Below are 9,070 nucleotides of genomic sequence, written 5' to 3' on the forward strand. Positions count from 1 at the left end.
AACCGACTGCTTATTGGACCGGACCCCTTTGGAATGTAAGCCGCCTCCATTAGAATGATCGCTATCAGCAATCTCAAATATTGAAACCTAGTAGGGGTAAAAATAAAATAAAAAAACACACAGACTGTGTGTACTTCATGTTGGTAAAGGAACTGACAAGACTTGCGCTGAGTGTCATGACAGTAACGCTCTGCTCAGTTTCAGGCCCTGGCGCTGAGGGCCTGTCGCGTGTGTGTTCCAAGACCAGCCAGAGCCAGTGATTGCAGCAGCCATCAGAGGAGGACGACGGAGCCAAGGAATCCAGGTCTAATTGTGAGCAGGTGACCAGCAGGCATACAGTGGAGGGCTCGGAAAAAAAAGGCCACTGTTTCCAACTGCCACAACCCCCCCCCGCCCCCACCCCGTACTCTTCTCCCCTCCTCTCCTCTTCCCAGCCATTACCTCTGAGAATCATTTCATTTTCCATAACATTCCTCAATCCTCATACTGTCCCCACACGTATACCATAACACACACACACACACACACTCACACATACACACACACACACACACACACACACACACACACACACACACACACACACACACACACTCACACATACACACACCCGCGCTCACACACACAAACACACCATAATCATCACAGTCCTCCCAAATGAACCAAAACACACTCACACATGCACGTACAAAAGCACACACACATCATGATCGTCAATTTGTACCCACAAATATACCATAACACACACACACACACACACACACACACACAGACACACACACACCCACAGTATCCCAACCAAATATTCCGTAACACACTCACATATGCACTCATGCACACACCTACACACATGTCCATGATCCTCAAAATATCCCCTAAAATATAACATAACACACACACATACACACACACACCGACACACACACAAACCATGATCCTCAAAATATCCCCTAAAATATAACATAACACACACACATACACACACACACCGACACACACACAATCCATGATCCTCAAAATATCCCCTAAAATATAACAACACACACACATACACACACACACCGACACACACACAATCCATGATCCTCAAAATATCCCCTAAAATATAACGTAACACACACATACACACACACACCGACACACACACAAACCATGATCCTCAAAATATCCCCTAAAATATAACATAACACACACATACACACACACACCACACACACACACACCATGATCCTCAAAAATGTCCCCTAAAATATAACATAACACACACATACACACAAACACCAACACACCCACAAACCATGATCCTCACAGTGTCTCCTAAAATGTACCATAATACACACACACACACAAGAACACCATCAATGAAATAACAAGACGGCAGCTTTTTCAGAGACAATCCTAAACCATTTCCAAAGCCTGCAATATACAGCCCTTTGCTTGGTGGCTGCTCAATCCTGGGCACCAAGTGACTTCAATCCATGATACATGACCCTGCTCCAGATCCATAACTAACACTTCCTCTGCAGTAATCAGGGCATAAGGCACAAAGTACATGGAAAGCACCGGGAATATTACACCACATGAACAACGTTTGCCAAGACCCACGAACCCATGACCGCTCTCCATGTATTCATCCACACGCCATATGCAATGCACGTAAAAACTTTGTCTGAATGTATACATACACCCATACTTTTCCCCATACCTCACACCCGAACATAAACACACACGCATGCACAGGCAAGCACACCTATGCAAACACGAAACAATGCATTCCCAGACATGCAAGGTCTGTTGGTGTGAGCTGTGTCTAGCCCTAGGTCACTGGCTGGCTCTGAAGCCATACACATTTGATTGCACGTATCGGCCCAGGCACTGCAAGACTTGTTTGGGCTGAAAACCATCTGGCCTCCATATGTTTGTCAGAAATTCTCGCCATTGGCAGGAAACCAGAAAAAGATCTGTTTTGCTCGGATCGGCAGTTGGCCAAAAGGTTTGTAACGTTCTGAGCGGAATTGACGGCCCTCTGATCTGTGTTAGTACAAAGATGGATGCTCCATGAAAGTGATGTTGCACCAAGGGGATTATTTTTGGGCATATGTGGCATGATAAAAAAATTAAAAAAAAATTGAAACCATGCAGCTCACTCCTGATAAGAGCAAGCAGTTTTACCAAACACATTTTGACTCTGTCTCAAGTTGCCCCGTATTCTCGTTATACATGGCGTTACGCTTTCAATTGGCCATTTTCACTGCAGCCGTCACATTAGTTCAAAATTAGTTTTCCTTCCCTTTCCTTTTGCTCCATCGATCAAATGGATTTAAAGAGGAAAGAACACCTGGGTTGATTAAGCCGTTCCTGCGAACGCTTTTATTTCTTTAGACTTTCTTTAGTACTTCTAGTTCTATTTATTTTTTTCTAATTATTTATGTGAAAAAGTTACACAATGCTTCTTTAGGAAAAGGAACTTCCAAGAAAGCCAAGCAGAAAACAGATGGGCCTTTGCAAAGAGACAAATCCGTTTGGATGCCATTTGAAGATTTGATGTGCACTTGTTGTACTTGATAGTACAACAAATCCATGATTTTCTTGACGGACTTATCTTTGCAATGCAAAGATAAGTGACGCAAATCTTCCTCATTGCTTCATTTCCTTCTTTCCATTGAATCGTATCGACGTACTAGAGAGCCTCAGATAAGGTGTGACGTATTGCTCTTGGCGAGAGGCTGGTTCCTTTGATCGAGTGCATGTCGCCGTGGTGCTTTGTTCCTGCCAAGAACGCGGCGGCGAGATAGTTATCTTGCTCGTCAGTGCTCTCTTGGTCACAGATGTGGAGCAGCAGCAACAGCGATGTCCTGCAGCCCGTGTTCCGGACACGAGGCGAGGGAGTTCAGTAACTACTGCATGACGAGGTCGAGGAGATATTTCGGTAGAGTGGTCGGAAGTCGTACGCGTAGGGAGAAGACGTGTGACCGACAGAACGGCATTAAAAAGAATAATGTGCAGAGCTTAAAGACAAAGCAGGAACCAGATTGAGGGATGCTTGAAAAAAAATGAAGAAAACACGGCTCCCAAAGAGCAGGAAATCTGTTGATCCCAGCACGCGTTTCCTGCCTCACGTTGGGGTTTGTAGCCATGGTTTCCTCAGAACTACACCACGTATCTAAAACAACGTTATAAGTCCTGACCACAGAGGCACTATATTTAGGAAGACCGCAAAACCAAGCAAAACAAACGGAGGGATGGAAACAGCGAGGGACCTAAACGTTTCGAAATGAGTTCCCCCTTTTTGGGCGGTTGGAAAATTATAGTGCAAAATAAGTATTTACACTTGAATTTAAATGTACCCGACTCGTCTGAATGCACATGTGCCTAAAGTTGGGCTTACATAAAAACCTGAAATGATGATATAAGTATTCACCCAATCTTGTATCCACAGGGCCAATCAGTGAGCCCTAATTAGAAATGATGACAAAAGTATGATTTTTCAGATCAAAATTTAAACTAGGCCATCCATAGGAAATAACTTCTTTAAAGTGGCATGTTTTAGCTGTGAGGTGCCAGATATTTGTTTGCTGTTGATAGGATCCTGTCAACAGTATCTCAAGATTCCCAGGCCTGTGGAAATTTCACATCATTATCTTTGATCCGTGTTTACGTTGTAACCCCGAGCTCCTTGCTCCTATGAAGACCTCCGTATCGCTTCTCATTCTCGGGTGGACTTTCAGCACCGCCAAATGTCTGTGAGTTTTAGAACTAGCATTCTAAGCTCCTATTTTGGCTGATGTATCCTTCCTTGCGATGGCCTACACACCAATTAGCAGATGTTTAATCATGTGTTCCCATTACTGAGGGGCTCTCTATCGTCTCCCATTAATTCAAGAAGACAAACTAATATACACTTCTATAATAACATAACAGGGAACAAATATCTCATCACTAAAAGCGGAAAAACGCAAATATTTAAGTTGCGCTTTCATCGAAAAGATGAAATGATGGTATTATAATTGTAATTAATTACAGCAATATCTAAATAATACTATTTAAAAACGCCAGCGTGAAGCAAAGGTGCTACGAGGCCCTAATAGGACGCTGGTGTTGAAGGTAATGTAAAAGCCGAGGCAAGACGCCATACCTGGTGCTGCCAATGACAATAAACAGCCATGAAACTGGGGGGGAGGGGGGGCTACTGTCTACTGTTCTCAACAGAACGCTGGCTTCGCTCCCCTTCAGAGAACGCAGCTGCTCCTTGTCTTCTCCTGCACAAACAGGGGTCTGACGAGGGTCCGACGAAGGGCCCTGGGAGTCTGGACACTGTCTGGCTCCGTCTGCCTCTCCGCTGGGCGGCTGCCAGGGGCCGCCTGCCTCATGGAAGATGCTGGGCGCGCCGTGTGGATAATGGGAGGGAGGTAATCGATGGGGGAGTGGGGGGTGGGGGGGGGCCGGGGCCCGGAGAGAGCGGCGTTTTGGAGCAGGTTACCCCGAGCGAAGGATGGCGTAATCGGGTGAAATTGCTGCCTTTCTCTGGAGTCACGTATTCGACTGGAGACGTCTGCTGGGCGGACACGCGTTGACGTTGACAGTTGAAAAAACGGGAGGAAAGAAAAAAACAAAGGGAATAACGACGTATTTTAAAGGGATAAAAAACGTTAAACTCCAACCGGTTAATGGATTTGAAGTATCGTTAATGTGACAACACGGCTGAGGTCTTTTTTCTCGTGTCCCGGTTGTACCATAAGTTCAATATTGGATCAAGGATATTCAACCGTGAGGCTCCACCAGACAATAGCGCCATTGGATTTGGAGCAGGTAGTCTGGGTTGATTCCCGGCTTCTCCTAGCTTCTCCTCAGTGTTGAGGTGTTCGACACCTAACCCCATGGTTGATAAAGCCAATGACGGGTCAATGTGTGTGTGTGAATGGGTTAATGTTTGGCACTAAGTGTCAAGCACTTTGGGTGGCCACAGGTCAGAAGAGCACTATGACCAGGCATTTCTAAGGAATGTCGTTTTGGATGCGGATCAGCTAGGTTGATCCTCCTGCAATAATACAGAAACAGCCAATGTGGTCTTTAGTAAATATTTATTTGTCTGCTTGAACTATTTGTTAAGTTAGCTCAGAGGAGAAAACAAAGGAACAGCTGTGTGAAACAAAAAAAAAGGAAGAGCTAAAAATAAGTATATATTTCCCACAATTTATAATATAATGTGTTGAAGGGCTAGCCACTTCTCTCTAGAGTTCAGCTTTTTCGAATATGGATGGACTTGTTTTGTCCCCATGGCAACAGTAACATTTACCAGTCTACATGAAGCGTGCCATGCTGTAAAAACCTCCAAAAGATGGGTTTGATGCCTCAACACCTGAACCAGCTTAAAGACAAAACAAAAGGCAAGTCATACGGGGGAAAAAGAAATCAGACAAAAAGCAATTTTCTTTTCGCTTTTTATTTTCCTTTTTTTTGTCATCGGAGCAGAACCCCCATTTCCACCCATTAACTCTGCACACCGCCAAGGAGAATGACATCACTCTCTGAGCCCAAGGCAGCGGTTTGGAATACACTTAGGGCTTTTTCTCTATCCCTTATTCTGTGATTCTCCGTTCAAGAGGAGAGCCGACCTGCTGCCTCTCCCAACGGGTGATCAGGCCAGGGTGCTGATGGACCAGAGGGAGGCTTCCCCCAGCCCAAGAGCCCTCTCTCTCCCCCTCTGTCTCCCTCTGTCTCCCTGTGTCTCCACGTGTCCATGCAGGGGGATCCCTGCTGACAGCGATGCCTGGCCCAGCCGGCGGGAGATCATGTTTTTTGCACTGTCGTCCATGTCAACGTCACCGGCACAGATATAAATAACGCTGGGGATTTAACGCTTCAACGCACCAAGATGAATGCTCTGGAGCCTTGGTGTTAAGAAATGAAAGGGGGGAAAAGTAGTGTTCATTTTAAATTCTTTAAATCCACCGGGAGGCATGCTTCATTTAATCAAAATGAAAGCCCCCCTCTAACCCCCCTCCCCTCCCCCCTCCATTCTTCCACTCCTCAGCCCCCCGTCTCCCCCCTTCTAGAATTCCCCTTCTTGCAGGGATCGTCCCCTAACAGATATTGTGGGGGTCCGAATGAGTTTCTACAACAAAACAGCGATCACCAAAACAGAGGGACCCCCCCCCCCCCCCCCCCCCCATGGGCGCCCAGCAGCCTGAGTGATCCCCGCTGATAAATGGCGGACAGCTCCTCGCTTCGCTGCTAGAGCTCTAAAAGCAGCCTGATTAAAGAGGGATGATAACAAGACCTGCTTTTGACGTTCAGCTCCCCCACACATCCCCCAAGGCGCACCACAGAGACCCATCCAAACCCTTTAACACGAAAGCGTATCCCAGCAAAACATCCAAACACCGCAGGTAGGAAGTTCATCAGAAACCTGACACACCCCCGCTAATGACTATTCATTGTGTGTGTAGGGATGTCAAATCTGTGATTAAAGATGACTTTTCCCCGCTGCCTGCCACGGCTTTGAGGGATCTCACCGAATGGACTCGGTAATTCGGGATCAGACGGGGCAGGGGGGGATGGATAAAAACTCTCACACACACACAGAACCCTGACACTCATCTCTCCGCACCACTGATTTGAACAGGGACTCCCCTGGCCCCACAGACTGCGGCTCTTTCATGGAAGCAAATGGTGTTTGAAGCCCCAAAACCACCACCACCACCACCACCAGCACCACCACCACCACCACCACCACCACCACCACCAATACCAGCACCACCAGCACCACCACCAGCACAACACCTCCACCACCACCACCACCACCACCACCAGCACCACCAGCACCACCACCACCACCACCAATACCAGCACCACCACCACCACCACCACCAATACCAGCACCACCAATACCAGCACCACCACCAATACCAGCACCACCACCACCTCTACCTGCACCACAACCACCAGCACCACCACCACCAACAACAATACCAGCACCACCACCACCACCAATACCACCACCACCACCAATACCAGCACCACCACCAGCACCACCACCACCACCAACACCAATACCAGCACCACCACCACCACCACCACCAATACCACCACCACCAGCACCACCACCACCACCAATACCAGCACCACCAGCACCACCTCCACCACCACCACAACCACAAGCACCAAAACAACCCTGCACTGCGTAACATCTGTGCAGCATAAATCAAGGGCCAGCAGGTTACCTCAGCAATCACCAGGCCTCCCGCCCTCCCGGGGAGAGAGAGAGAGAGAGAGAGAGAGAGAGAGAGAGAGAGAGAGAGAGAGAGAGAGAGAGAGAGACCCCTGGCAACGCCACGTTGCCAGAGACCCGCTTTTCCAACCATCGCTTAATGGAATAAATCGATTTTAACCGCCAAAAGCAGTGACTTCAACGCTGAGAGAATTGGGGTTGAGGTTCTGGAGACCGAGGTGGAAGAGAGCTATGGAATAAGAATACCTCCGGCCGCATTTAGCTGATGGGAGAACCGCCATCGCCTCGACGATGGACCCACAGAGAAATGCACCGCTTTTAAAAGCGACCCCCCCCCCCCTCCTCCCCTCCCACCCTCCCACCCTCCCCACCCCCGACTGGATGCCGCCATTATCTGCGCTGTGGTATGATTTGTAATGAGACCTCCTAGCAATAAACAAGTGGTTTATTGGTTTGACCTCTTCCTTCCTTCCCCGCACAACGTCAGCAGATAGACTTACTGTGTGTACTGTGGTTGACTATGTGTACTAGATATTTTTTGGGTAAAATTATTCATCTGAAAATGGGTGGTGGATAAGCAGGGGCTTATTTCTTCTAATGTTGTGCATTGTTCAGTGAAGCCTGAATCCTGTTCGAAGTAAGCCAGGGATTTCTGGAGGCAGTGGACCTAAACTGTCCCCCGAGCCAGTCATCAAAACGGATAAATGTGGTTAATATCAAATTCACTTTACTTTCGAGAGCACACAGTTGTCCTCCAGCCATATAAATATATATAGACCACCGCCTCACTCGATGTTTTGAACTCCTTTAAAATAAGTATTTGGTGAAACGTGGTTTTCCAATTAGAAACACTTTAAGACAAAAATGGCTGACCCCCAAAGAGGGGAATAGTTTGACTATATCTTGAGCCTTGAGTGTTTGAGCAGCGTCCTGTGGACCCGGGCCGGCGCTGGACCTCCACCTCATTTATCCGCTCATAAATCAGCAGGCGCTTCTCGTGACACCACACCACGGGCCGACCTGGGGAGTGAGCTGCACCTTCCCGATTGACTCTCAAGCTCAACACTCCTGGGGGTTTATCGCTATGATTGGACAATTAACGCTAATGAACATAATTTGGTTTGTACAGTCAGTCAGAGGGACGAGAGAGAGAGAGAGAGAGAGAGAGAGAGAGAGAGAGAGAGAGAGAGAGAGAGAGATAACATGGGAGAGATTTGTATGTGTGTGTGTTTGTGTGTGTGTGTGTGTGCTTGCATGTGTGTGTTTGTTGGGTTGGGACTATCTATGTGTATGTGTGTGTGTGCTTGCATGTGTGTGTTTGTTCGGTTGGGTCTATCTGTGTGTGTGTGTGTGTGTGTGTGTGTGTGTGTGTGTGTGTGTGTGTGTGTGTGTGTGTGTGTGTGTGCGCACGGTATGTGCACGTGTGTGTTCCAAACGTTTGAATAGGAAAGCCACCTGATCTTTTCACTTTTAGCAATCTGCTGCTCGGTCCTCCAGGGAAGGCTGGACTTGCAACACTCACTAATCACACGGTCAATGGAACCACATTTATCCACAATGTGTTTCTGTGTGTGTGCACATGTGTGCGTGTGTTTGCACGTGTGTGTGTGTGTGTGTGTGTGTGTGTGTGTGTGTGTGTGTGTGTGTGTGTGTGTGTGTGTGTGTCTGAACAGTGAGTCCCCAGGGGGGATGGAGAGTCAATCATAGTTAATTACGTGGTGTTTGTGCTGTTCCGTGGCGAGCATCCATCATGGGGCCTATTCCGTTGTAATGGCTCTTGGCCCTCCTCCAAATACCACTGTTACCCAAGAACCAGACACACCAGCTGCTCCGGCTTTA

This window comes from Gadus chalcogrammus, chromosome 20 (assembly GCF_026213295.1).
Source record: "Gadus chalcogrammus isolate NIFS_2021 chromosome 20, NIFS_Gcha_1.0, whole genome shotgun sequence".
Classification (NCBI taxonomy): domain Eukaryota; kingdom Metazoa; phylum Chordata; class Actinopteri; order Gadiformes; family Gadidae; genus Gadus; species Gadus chalcogrammus.